Source organism: Lissotriton vulgaris, chromosome 2_2 (genome assembly GCF_964263255.1).
Source record: "Lissotriton vulgaris chromosome 2_2, aLisVul1.2, whole genome shotgun sequence".
Taxonomy (NCBI): Eukaryota; Metazoa; Chordata; class Amphibia; order Caudata; family Salamandridae; genus Lissotriton; species Lissotriton vulgaris.
The window spans coordinates 202,677,831-202,690,892 of NC_141688.1; the positions used below are offsets into that span (position 1 = coordinate 202,677,831).

A 13,062-nucleotide genomic window follows, 5' to 3' on the forward strand; every position below is an offset into this window, starting at 1 on the left:
CATTCTCCAAACTCCAAGACACATTTAGTCTTTCTAGAAATGATTTTTTTAAGTATCTACAAATTCGCAGCTTTTTGGAAAAAAAAAACCTTCTTTATAGTGATGAAATGGAGTCTAATGATATCTTGGAGAGTGGTAGGAAGGGTTCCCGTATTGGTACATTATATCAGTTAATGATTAACAGGCTGCACGATGACCTCGCTCAACAAGCCCAGAAGTGGGAGAGGAAACTGTCTATAGAAGGGATTGATCTGGCAAGGGCATTTGAGATTAGTAATACAGTATTAATTAATAGTTCTCTTAAAAGCCAACACTATATGGCCTCTTTGGATTTGTATTACACACCTGCTAAACTTGCTAAATGGAACGCTACGAAAGGTATCAACTGTAGCCGGTGTGGGATTCTAGCAGCTGATTCATGCCATATGTTCTTTAGTTGTCCTAAACTTAGTGTATATAAAAATAAGATTGAGAACTTTTTGACCAATTTGCTTGATGTTAATATCAAACTATGCCCTTCTGTCACTATCTTTGGTTTATATTTCCCATCCGAGAGTTTATCTGTTGATCAAGAGCTTTTTTTCTTCATTGGAATGTCTATCTATCGTCTCTGTATAACTTCAAGATGGCTAGATGCTGATCCACCATCATTTGAACAATGGTTAGGTAAGCTACTAGACACGTACCGAATGGACAATGCAGTTTATAAACTGAAAGGACGAAGAAAAAAGTTATTTGCTAGGAAGGTATGGCTCCCTATCGATAATTGGATTTAATTCAACCATGATTATATCTTCAGGAAATAGTATCTGAGTTATATGTTTGTTTTGAATTGTACTATTGAGTGTTATTGCCTTATTTTTCTTTTTTGCTGTATCTTGTTACATCCCTGTATTTGTTCTGCCTCTGCCATTGGAAAAAAAAAATAAAAAGAGTTAAAAAAAAAAAAAAAAAAAAAAGGAGATTCAGTGATTTGCTCAGAATCACACGGTGTTGAGCTGAGGCCGGGATTGAACCAGGATCCATCTTCCAAAGCCGACAGTTGGAGCGGCTGCACCAGCTCCTCTCCGACATGGTGACCAGGAAATCCCTCCCGCAAGCTCAGAGACACTCGGCCTTAGAGTTGGAGGACCAACCGCTCAACAGAGGCGATCAGGGCTCGAGCTCGGCCCTAAGAGGCAGAGCACCAGCCGGGCCATCGTAATACATGGCAGCTTGGCAGATTATGATGCTAGTCGTCAAACAACCGTCATGTAGGAAACGCTTTACATGTAATAGGGTTGACTCCATCACCTTAATTTTTTTATTTGTTTACTACATTAGATTTGATCAGTGGGTGACATTTACTGACAACAACGTTTTTTAAACATAAATCTAAAAATAGGTGCCGTCGTCTGGGTGGGTAGAGAAACACAGCAGTAACTACGCTGCACTGGGCCCCGGTGCCACTGCACCTGCTGGAATATTGATGCCTCCGCCCCAAAGAATACCTCTGTGCCTTCACAACAAACCTATCAATTTCTAATGACCTCTGCACAGAAGACACTGTTGTTTTATTTATTTTATTTATTTATAATCTTATAACGCGCCTGAATCAGCCCCGAAGGGGTATCTCCGCGCGTAGCTTCTGTAAGGGTTGAGAGACATGTAGGGGATGACAGTGTGGGAAGCAGAAGTAAGTTAATCTAGGGTAAATAGGTATGTTTTTAATTTTTTCCAAAAAGAAAAGAGATTAGAAATTTGTCTCAGCTGTGAGGGGAGGGAGTTCCATAGCAGGGGGCCTTTGAGTGTTTCAGGGTTTCTTACTCTAATGTACTCACACTGCTGCCATTGGCACTAGCTAAAGGGAGGTGTTTGGAGTCTCCCTTACCCCCCCCCCCCCATAAATGTCTTCTGTAGTAATTAGTTGGGTACAGGTGCGTTAAGTCAGGTATGGTAATGTGTGTGTCGGATTTCATTTGGGATTTTTAAATACATATGCAGACAAAAACACATAACTCGCTCGGTTATTTCACAAAATAATGTTTTAGGCACCCCTCATGAATACTAATACAAATTAAAACCATAATAACCTAATGTGGTTAAAAGCCTAAATTCAGATCCAGTCGGAGTTGTCCCTCTTATTCAGTTCCTCAGTTCTCTTTCTTTGACAGTAAAATCAGCCTCCTCGGAGACTGTCAAAAATTGCAATGTCGACTATATTTCAAGTCGCCACAGCGGGGTATTGGGTAAAGTTTTCAATAAGCAATAATCGCGCCTCGGTTCGACCTCATTGGCTACGATACTGCCACTGCGCAAAGCTAAAGAGAGGTAAGTCACTCGAGGTACGCACCGGAAATGAAACTTAGGACACCTACAGCGAGCAAAAGTCACCCTCACATAACACTCTGTGACGCAGATAACAATAACTCACCAGGAGCAACACTCTGAACTGCACTCTAGTACCTGGCAGCCTCATAAACACGATGTATTGTGCGCAAAGGATTCTGGGGGTACATATGCTAATTAGCATTTCCTTTCAAAGGTCGCGGTCACCACTTGAGCAAAAATTCCTGTGACACCACAGATATGTCCTCAAAATAAGTTATTTTTATAGGGCACTTTGAATAAAGAACATCTTAATAATATTACTTCTCTTTTCTGGGCCTGAAGTCTTAAATCTTACAGTGCTCCCTTGAGACACTTACGCTTCACATATGTAATGTACACTTCTGCTCTGAGATCCTATGTTGCAATGGGTCAAACGGCTTCTAGTAGCTCAAAGCAGAGACACGGAGTGAAAGGTAGTACTAATACCGAACTGTGGCCACAGAATAAAAGAGGCGCACCTTTTATTGCATGACATCCACATGTTGAGCTGTTTTGTGCTGCGCGTGCACGTTGTAAATGTTACTTTCTTTTCAATGCAAAATCCTAATTTATAGTGAAACATGTTTCGCGGGCTCCGGTGAATGTATATACTTTTCCTGCTCAACTTAACTTTGTAGTTTGAACGGTGTCAGGATCTCATTTGCAGCAACAGGTATTAAAATGGCAAATTAGGATTAAATATTGCACAGAATATGCCTCATAATTTGACTGTCTTGACACATAATTTAGACAACTCTCTCCTGCGCATAATTTATGATTGAAGACGTCCACCAGGCGAGCGCATCGTGTCCCACTGGCTGCACTACACTCACACCAGAGCCACTAGCGCGAGGCTCTCAGCAGCAAAGGAGGCTCCTCAGTCGAGGTCATCACTCATCAATATGCGTCTGCCCCAGTGGAACAAAACAGGATTCACTTTTTACACAAATTCAATTATTGGCCTCTCTACTGAGACTGCAGAGGGTTACTAATTGTCTTACAGCTATAAGGGAAATTACAGTTAGTGAGTTTTCCACAACAACCATGTTGTGTTATGTTTTCATAATAATCATCATATATTTAGATCAATTTATTATATTTATTATCTATGTATTTAGACAGTGACTTCTTTGTGCTTGCACGGGTGGGCTCGGTCCGATCCTCGTCGCCAATTCAGGCTCTCTGGGTAGAAGGAGGAGGCTCCACAGGCCAAACAGTTAACAGAAGAGGGGTTTATTTCTCGAGATAATAAAGTGAGAACTCGGGTCCCTTCGGGGACCTACCAGAGAATGAACAGAGGAGCCCGACAAGGCCTGGAATGCCCACAGGCACTCTCATGCTAAACATTCCAACCACCGTGACATCACACAGCATCAATCCTGGAACTAACTAAACATAGAAGTCACTGCTTAAATACATGGATAATATCAGAAAATGCCCTACAGACAAAATACTGATAAACACAATAAACAATTTGAACTTAATTTCCCCTTTTAAGCTTCGGATTTTTTTTTAGCACTTTTACTGTAAATGAATAGAGCTACAAAGTTACCACAGGTGACCTATAGATCTGAAGAGGGTGTACATTATCAATCAAACAACAGCTTTCCGGTAGCAAGAAGAGTGGCGGGGCAGGAGTTGACAAATTCCCAGGGCTACACAATGTGTGGACATATGTGGCGTTTATGCGCCGGGAGCAGCGCGAGATGAGTCAGGCGCTCTGATCTCCATGCTGAACAATGCACGCCAGAAGCGGGAGCGCCATGAAAGGTCCTTTCTCCTTCATATAGCAGAGCACAGGCGACATTAGAACACCCTAGCCCAGAGGTCTTCAAACTTTTGGATGCCAAGACCCCGCCCCAGTCAAAATTTTCAGGCGTAAGGACCCCCGACAAACAATTCTAAACCTATAGGCAAAGCTACTGGAATTATGAGGCAGGTGAGGACCAAAGTATGCGGCAGGCTCGACTAAATTGTATGGTGAGAAAAAATAAATAATGCTTTATTTTGACATTTTTACACACAGTAACACTGAGGAAAGGTGTCTAGTGAACCTTTGTGAAGGGCCTTCCACTCTGCAGGAATAAGTGCTGCCACATTAGAAGCTCACCTGGCACTGGCCAGGAGCAGCAAGGGCCCCTAAAAATCCTGGCAGCCTTATGCAGAGTTAAGCAGTTTACCCATGCCACTTTCCTCTCACCCCTCCCTTCCATCCCACTCTCCTCTTCCAAACCTGGATCCCTCTCTCACTTTACAGGCCATTTTCTTTCACCCCTTTTTACAACTTCTGAACTCTCCCCATTCAACCTCTTACTTCATGTTTAATCACCTCTTGCCATTCTGTCTTTCACTACCTTCCTCTCGAATTTATCTCATGGCCTCTCTGGACACATCACCTCTCTCTACCCTCAGCGCCTCTCATTCACCTCGTCTCTTCCTGCAAATTTCTGTCTATTTGTATCTTATATCTCTCCAGTCCACCATTCATCTTTCACATCTCCCCTTTGTTCTTCCACACCTTCTTGAACCTACGTCCCTCTCCCCTATTACCTCAGCACCCACCTCAGTACTCCCTCTCTTCCCTCATCGCTGTTGTCCCTCACTCACACCATACCAAATTCTCTTTTTATGTCACAGATCATCACTCAGCTATCTTCTCTCACCGTTTAACAGTATCCCTTCTCCGTGCAATCACCTTTCGCTCACACTCACTTCTCTTGCGTTTCTGCACCTCTTCAGCACTTCACATTTCTCCTCATTCCTGACCTCTTCAATCTAATTCTCTCGCTCCCATGCTGTCCTCTCTCATCCCATCTACTCTCACCCTCTCATCTCTCCTCACTGGGCACACCCGTATGCTCCTCTCGGCCTGTGCCAATCTTCTTATTGTTCCCTACTGCAAAAAAACATGAATAGTCGGCCTCACTGTTTTGGTGCAGCTGCACAGTTATGAAACTTGCACCCACCTTTGCTTCGTTCCACCATTAATCTATTATCCTTTAGGAAGCTATAAAAACTTGTCTCTATACCCTGTAGGTTACCCCCTTTGGCTGGTTCTCCTTCCCCTTCTGTGTTTTTCTTATTTGCCATTTCAGCCGGCAGATGGTTATTAGCCCCAGGACACCTTTTTGGAAATAGTAATAATAGACAGAAGTGTGACCTGGAATGTGGGACCCACTTTCTATCACTCCACGACCCCCCTGGTGGTCGGGCCCCACAGTTCGAAATCCCCTGCCCTAGCCTGACCTCCGGTTGGCGGTAACAGAGCAACTGACTGTGATGGTGCTACAACCACCCACCCCACTGAGTGCACCTGAGCGGAGCCCCGGGATGGAGGATGTGTCAATGGGGGCGGGACCTTCAAGAATGGTTGTGGTTTGACCCCACCAAACACAGAGGCGGATAAACTGTCTATTAGAGGGTCACTGGACTGCCAGAGTGTCGGGTGACTGAACTCCAAGAGAGAGCGCCGTATGGTAAGTTCTCACGAGGCACCTTGGTGGAAAGTATAAAATAAAATTGCGTTCTTTTTATAGTACGAACCTGGCTTAAAGGACATGGCGCATATTTATACTACACTGCACATTTTATTCTTCATTTTTAGTCAGAAGGAGAATAAGGGGTATATTCACAAGAATGTGTGATAACTACCGCAAGAGTAGCGTAACGCACCATTCAACATCTCAGTCCATCGCGGAAACATAATCCCAGGACAACGTGGAATTCACAACACGCAGGTAGCATGCAATGGGCCCAAGCACGATGAGGAAACCGGCGATAAGCAGCGCCAGGCCTGCAACACACACCTGGCAGGCAGGAAAAATCATAATAAAAGTAGAACACACACAAACACAAACTGACCAACACTCTAGCACCATGGAGGCTGCCAGAGTAGGCGCAGAGAACGAACGCAACCCCCAAGCATCCCGGAGGACCAGCCTGGGACCTCGTAGACAGGGAAGGGCAAGGAAGAGAAGTAGATGAAGACGGAGATGTAGTTCAGTCCGCAGGTGAACAGGATCAAAGTCACAGAGGTGATGCAACACCATCACCAACTGTTCGTCACCTCTGTGTCATTGGGCACCAAAAATTGAATATGGCGGGACATAGTGGACAAAGTGAATGCAGTCGGGAAGCACAAGAGGACAATGGACGAGGTCTAGAGGCGATGGAATGACATCAAGCGGTGGACCAAGGAGAAACTCTCCGCCAACCAGATGGCAGCAACGCAGACTGGAGGTGGGGGCCCAGCGCCACAGCACGAGCTGGATGACATGGAGGAGCTGGTGTCAACAGTCATCAGTGTGGAGACTGTGGCCGGAGTCGGGGAATCGGACACTGCTCAACAGAACACATCACAACTGCAACAGGGTGAGGGACCACCAGGTACTGGGGGGAAGGGAGTAGAAGGGCACAATGGCACACATGCACAATTCAGCACACCAAAGTGCATACCCACAATGACTCGGGGTCCTCGCCCAGATGTACAGACTGTCATTGTACAATGCCATGCTGTCTGAATGTCAACTTGTACCATGCGGCTACAAACATGTGGACACTTCGTAATACACCATCTCCCCTTCACTTCGCAGTGGCACCGTTAACACCTCCTGCAGAGCAGTCCCAAAACACTCTTCACTGATAACGAGGAGGCCAACACCACCAACGACACCCAAGCCATCCAAGACATCATGGACTCCATCAGCAACTTACTTCCAGGATCAGGGCAGGCCAGCTGCATCAATGAGACCCCACCATCTACCCAAACCACCCAGCAGGAGGCAGCCCCAGCACCCCCCCAAGAACCCCAGGAACAACACTTGGCCTTCCAATGCCATGTGTTGGAGGGCCAGAGGGACACCGCAGAGCAGGTGCGTTTGGGTTTCGGCAACATGGCAGCCAAACTTGACGCCATTCTTGGGTGTGTAGCCCCGTTCCATCATCTCCAACGAGCCCTGACTGACAACGCTGGAGTCATGGCACCTGTCCACTCAAAGTGGCTGCAGTGATACCAGCCGTGAGCTGGCACACATGCGGAGGCTCATGGAGGACAGGGTGCGAATGGAGGCTTAAAGGATGGCAGCCACCGCTACACATCAGCGGAATATAGCAGGGATCTACCAAGCCCTGCAGATCCTCATCATGGCATTGCAGCCACGAGGCGAGGCGATCTTGAATGCAGCTGACCCCACACCATCCACATGTCCGCCTCCCTGTGCAGCAGGCCTAACAACTTCGGCACCTAGGGTGTCTGTGCCACACAGTGTGGTAGAAATTCCACCTTCAGCACCTGAGGTAGCAGTGCCACACTGTGGCATACATACCACCTCTGGCACTTGAGCAGACAGTGCCACACAGTGTGGCAGACATTCCACCCAGTGCTGCAGCCGGTACAGCAACCCCCCCAGGTGGGGCACGGCACATATCCGGGGACGAGAGCGTAGATGGGCTTGTGATCGGAAGGGCTCAGTAGCATACATTTCCGCCACCTGGCCAGTTCCTGGTTGGTCCCGCATGTGGACTCATAACCTTCCACTGAGCTCCGATTCACTAAGATTCACTCACCTTGGACAGCGATATGGACCGCCACATCCTATTTGATTGCCAATGACACAGCAACCAGACTGCGGACTGCACCCCTCCTCTTCCGCAGTACTTCTCTTCCACGGATGGACTCTAGCTGGCCAACATCGGGCACAGACAGTTTAGTATATTCGGCATTGCCCTGTACCGCTCCAGCTGCGGAAAAGCACTGGATGTGCAATAAACATCCAGTGACGCAGTGCTGGGTCATATCTTTCCTCAATCATGCAAGTATGTGTGGATGAATGTGACAGTGATTTCCCTTGCGCCAATGATGCACAACCTGTGGAATGGTAGTCAGAGGGAGTAACATGGCAATTTGTGTCAGGGGTCCCGGGGACACCGCAACAGGGACACACGCAGCAGCCACTTTCTAGTCTGGACATGGACTGAACCATGCCCAGTGCTCACAACTCATTTTCTGAAGCCCGGCCCTATTTCAGCGTACGGCAGGCCAGACCACTCCGCTCATGCTCCCGGGGGGGGTGAAGTGGGGGGGGGGGTCTTGTTGCTACCCGTCGTAGGCATACTCGCTGGTGTTGTGCAGGTCACTGGTCTCGTTGTCAGCATGTCACAGCCACTCCCTGAGGGCAGGTTTGTACACATACCCCACCCGCCCGGTACAGGCGGCACAGGCCATGTGACCCCGCAAATATAAGGGGCCGACGACGTAACATACCCCTCTGCCCGTGGTGACTGGATGGCGGACCCGAGGTCTTGCGGCCAGCACGGGCCTGCCACCACATGGGTTTGGACAGGGTTTATGTCAGTCGTTGCGTTGCAGCCTGCACAGGCCTACCACCACATAGTGCGAACTAGGTTTGCACAGGGTTTGTGGCAGTCGTTGCGGAGCAGCCTAAACAGGCACCCCACCACGGGTACACTGACTGGGGTTGGACAGGGTTTGTGGCAGACGCTGCATTGCGGCAGGCACAGGCACCCCGCCATGGGACGCTGAATGGGATTGGACAGGGTTTGTGGCAGACGCTGGATTGCGGCCGGCACAGGCACCCCGCGACGGTGACTTAGGGTGCACTGAGTCATTGGCACCTTGAGCTGCTGAGCAGTTGTGTAGCCTGCAATGATGTCCCGTCCTGGCGGTCCGGCTGCCCAGGATTTGTGTGCCTGGCTGGACCACAGTGTAGGCTGCGCCAGCATCCTGCGGGGCCTACCACAACGTGGCCCCACTTCCGGGGTCACAGAGTTAGTGGCACCCATTAGGCTGAGCGGATATGCAGGCTGCAATGTTTCCGGGTACCCTGGTTCATACCATTATATGGTGTTAGATGGTCCCATCACCAGACGTGAGACCTGGTGGCCAGCGCAGCGTGGATGCATGGTGCGGAGGGTGCCATGTCTGCGGCCCGTCTACTCTCTCTCTTCTTCTCTCTCTCTCTCTCTTCTACCCGCTTTCTCTCTCTCCTCTACTCTCTCTCTCCTAAGTCTCTCTCTGTCCTTTGATGTGCGTAGGACGACACTCCTCATCACATTTTTGTCTTGCAGGCTGTGAGAAGTTGGCCTGATATGTAGTGTTTCCAATTCTGGAACCACTGGGTATCAGTCCAAACAAACCCCAAAGATGTCAGGTTGTAAGTCAACCTTGTAGACAAGCTATCCTAGTGGTAGCATGGACTAAGCAGCCTTAAAGGCTTAACTTAAGAGGTCGTGTTAAGCGAGCTGTTTTACCACATACAATCCTGTAATCAAATGAAAGGACACCACACAAGTATATATTATAAAAATATATGTATTTATTTCTAAATTACTCCCCAGTACTCTTTATGAGGAAAGGGGCACAAGCGTTAAATCAAAAGCACTGTTACACATATAAAGTTGCACGTTTATGGATGAGGGCGGGTGGCCACTCAGACCATATATTAAAAAAGTGGTATAAGTAACACTTATCGAACAATGGTTAGGCCTAGGGCCTAGAGATTCGCTGGGAGCAGTCAGGACTAGCAATGATGAAGTCGGGAGTAGCCCACAGGAGACGGGTGCAGCACGGAAAGTGCGGCGCGCACCAATGCACTGTCAATGGTGCGTAAAAGTCAGTTAAAGTGAACTAAAAGATACTTCCGCTAAACCTAGGAACACAAAACTTTAGACACAGACCCTAGAGGTGTGTACCAGTGTGGGAACACCGGCGTTGCAATGTTACCTCACCCACAGGCCGTGGGTGCACAGGGTCGAAGTGGCGTCGGGTTCTGGCGCGCAGGTTCTTGGTGCTTGGAGCTGTTGCAGCTGCAGGCGCTGTGAAGCAGAAGTGTCCGGTGCGATCCAAGGGTGGATCGAAGTAGAAAAGTACCTGAAAGCAGAGGGGACAGAGTCTGGGTCACTCAGCAGTGACCAGGGTGGAACCAGGACGGAACCAGGCAATGTCGGGCGCAATCAGGCGGTTGTCGATAGGCTTCTCTCCGCTGTCACGTGGGCTCTGGGGCATCTGCGACGTCCAGGAGCAGGTCACGATCTGTCCCACGTAGGCTCTCGCCGTCAGCACCGTCGGCTTCAAGATTGCAGCAAACAGCACTTGGCAAAAGCAATCCACGCGGAACCGGGAGATTGCTTATCACTCGGACCAGGAGGGTCAGAGTGGGGGCTCCTTTTCACAGGAGCTGGTGCAGATCTGGAGCAACCAGAAAAGCGAGTCGTATTTCAAGTTTCGTCGGCACAGGGGCCACAAGCCAGCTGGCAAGTGACCGGGCCAACGCGTCGAGTCCACACAAGCAGAAGGGCCCCACGCAGCACTCGTCGAGTGTGGAGGGGTGAGCTTTGGTGCAAGTGGAGCTCGGGGCTGGGGCTTCTCAAACCCCGGTGCACAGCTTCGAGGATCACTTGTGGGCTGCACGGTCAGCGTCTCGTGGCCTTTTCAAGATGGCGTGCCCCACGCTTCCGGTCGCCTCCACGGGTCTCAGCTCTGCAGGGACTGTGGAGCGGGCAGGTAGAAGGCAGGCAAGCTTGATCTCGTCGATCTCTGTCGCTCGAGTTCCGGCGGGAACTGCAACAAAGCAAGGGTCGAGGGCTGGATGGTGCCTGTTTGCACAGGGTGGTCACTCCTTGACCACAAGGGAGATTCTTCAGTCTTCTCACGTCGTGTAGAAAGTCGAAGGGTCCAGATTTCGTTTCTTATGTTTCTTCAGGATGATCTGAGGTCCGTTGGGACTGCTCCCCCTCTTATTCGAATCTGGGGGGTTGGACATCCTGCTAGGTCCCCTCCTATGGGTGGGACCCAGGAAGGGGGTGGTTACACCCCTATCCTTTGATCCTGGCCGCGCTGGGACAGGGGCTGGGAGGCCCCAGAACCGGTTTGGCCGGATCCTGCAAGGGGCAGCCTTGTGCTCCCCAGGCAGTGTCTGGTTTCTTTGAAACCTCCCTACTCCAATCCACTATCTCCTGTCTGGGGTGGTTTGACACCGCCCTGTGACAGGAAACTCTTTGTCCAGGCCTCCTCTGCCGGGTTTCGGTCAGCAGCAGGAGGCCAGACCCGTGTCTGTGGCAGGGGCATCCATTTTGTGGATCTGAGGCTCATTTTAAATCAACCGCGTTTCAGCAAAGTAACATGTCTTCTCCCTCTAGAATGGTGGAATGCTACCCCCGTCGCCAGAACTGGCGAGGGGGGTAGTATTCCAATTCGTATGATACCTTACACGACATGTTTTGATAAAGCCAAACCAAAGTTGCTATATAACCGCGAGGATTATAAGGCGCTTAATAGTATATGGTTTGGCATTATCCCGGAACAGCTAAGGGAGTTGTTCCCGACAGCTGCAGACAGGCTCAGCTCATGCCAGAGCACCACCTCACATAAAACCACGCACTCTGCCTTCAGGATTGTTAAGGCCTGCCATAGGAGTGGCTCACAGGTTTATATGTGTCCAGATAGGTTTAGATATAGGCATACTATATCTAAGCAAGGGGTGATTACACCACCTTGCCCCAGCTGAGTGATCAGCCAGTTGTGTCAATTTAGATAGCCAGCCAGGGGTGGCAAAAGATATGCTGCAGCCCCTGGTAGGCCTTGGATGCACCTATGCCCTGGGCACCTATAGTGCTCTGTACAGGGGCTGATAAGGTGACCCAAGCCAATCTAGTTATGCACCTAGGGTACATGGAATCCATTTTACAGAGAGAGCAGATAGCCTGGGGCCCTGATTAGCAGGGAACCAGGCCAACTAAGTCGAAAACCAGCTAAACACAGGGCGAAAAATCTGGGGTAACCATAGTCAGGTAGCCACCTTCCTACACAGGCTGTGACCTAAGAAATGTGTCGAGGGGAGCCGCCATGTGGTTTCTGTGTTGTTTCAATAAAGTTTAATTGTTGGCTCCAATAGTGAATGTTTGATGGTCATTTCTGTCCCGACACATGCATGTCACAAGTTGTGATTGTGCGACAGCAGGCAGATTATTTGGTACATGTTTAGGTGTAGCTGGAGTAGCATGTCTTTGCCTGAGAGGGGGCCTGGGGGTTCCTGGGTGTGGTGATGGTGGCTGTTGTGGCCCTCTTGGGTGTCTAGTGGGCATAATCAATATCTCCATGGCATCTGTTGTTCTTCTGGTGGGGCTCTGGGCTGGGCTCCCTACTGTGGTGCTGGCTGCCGTCCGACTTTAAACCAGGACAGGTGTAAAATTCCTGCTGCTAATGAGCCTTATCGCGTGTTTTGTGTTCTTATCGCCGATCCGTCTGGTTGTTGTGAATGTTGAGGTGTGGTGTTGTTGTGGCTTTTTTCACGGGAACGCCCACTTTGCACCTCATTAGCGATAGTTGCAGGGGTCCTCTGTGGTAATGTGTTTTGCGGCTGCTATCGCCGGAATAGTTGAGCTGTTACTATCAGCTTGTGAATAGTGGGCTAAATGTATCACGACTTTGGCTGTGATAAAGTGCAGCCCTAAGTGATTTGCCCAAAATCAAACAGTGCTGAGTTGAGGCTGGGATTGAAACAGGATCTATCTTCTCCTCTCCAACATGGTGGCCAAAAAATCCCTTTTGCCAGCCCAGAATGGAACTCACTCTGCTGTAGAGTTGGAGGAGCAACAAATCCACAGATGCGACCCAGGGCTTGAGCTCGGCCCTAAGAGGCAGAGCACGAGCCGGGCCATCGTAATACATGGCATGTTATGATGCTAATCGTCAAA

The 13,062-nt window shown here is 49.2% G+C and overlaps 1 protein-coding gene and 1 non-coding gene across 2 annotated transcripts in view; both read right to left on the reverse strand.

Moving 5' to 3' along the window:
• Positions 1-13,062, reverse strand: part of TRIM44 (tripartite motif containing 44) — a 511,513-nt gene that overhangs the window by 74,775 nt on the left and 423,676 nt on the right. The gene's annotated exons all lie outside the window — the stretch shown is intronic.
• Positions 2,163-2,302, reverse strand: LOC147729233 (U4 spliceosomal RNA). Its single transcript, XR_015309238.1, has one exon. It is a non-coding gene; the product is annotated as a U4 spliceosomal RNA (small nuclear RNA).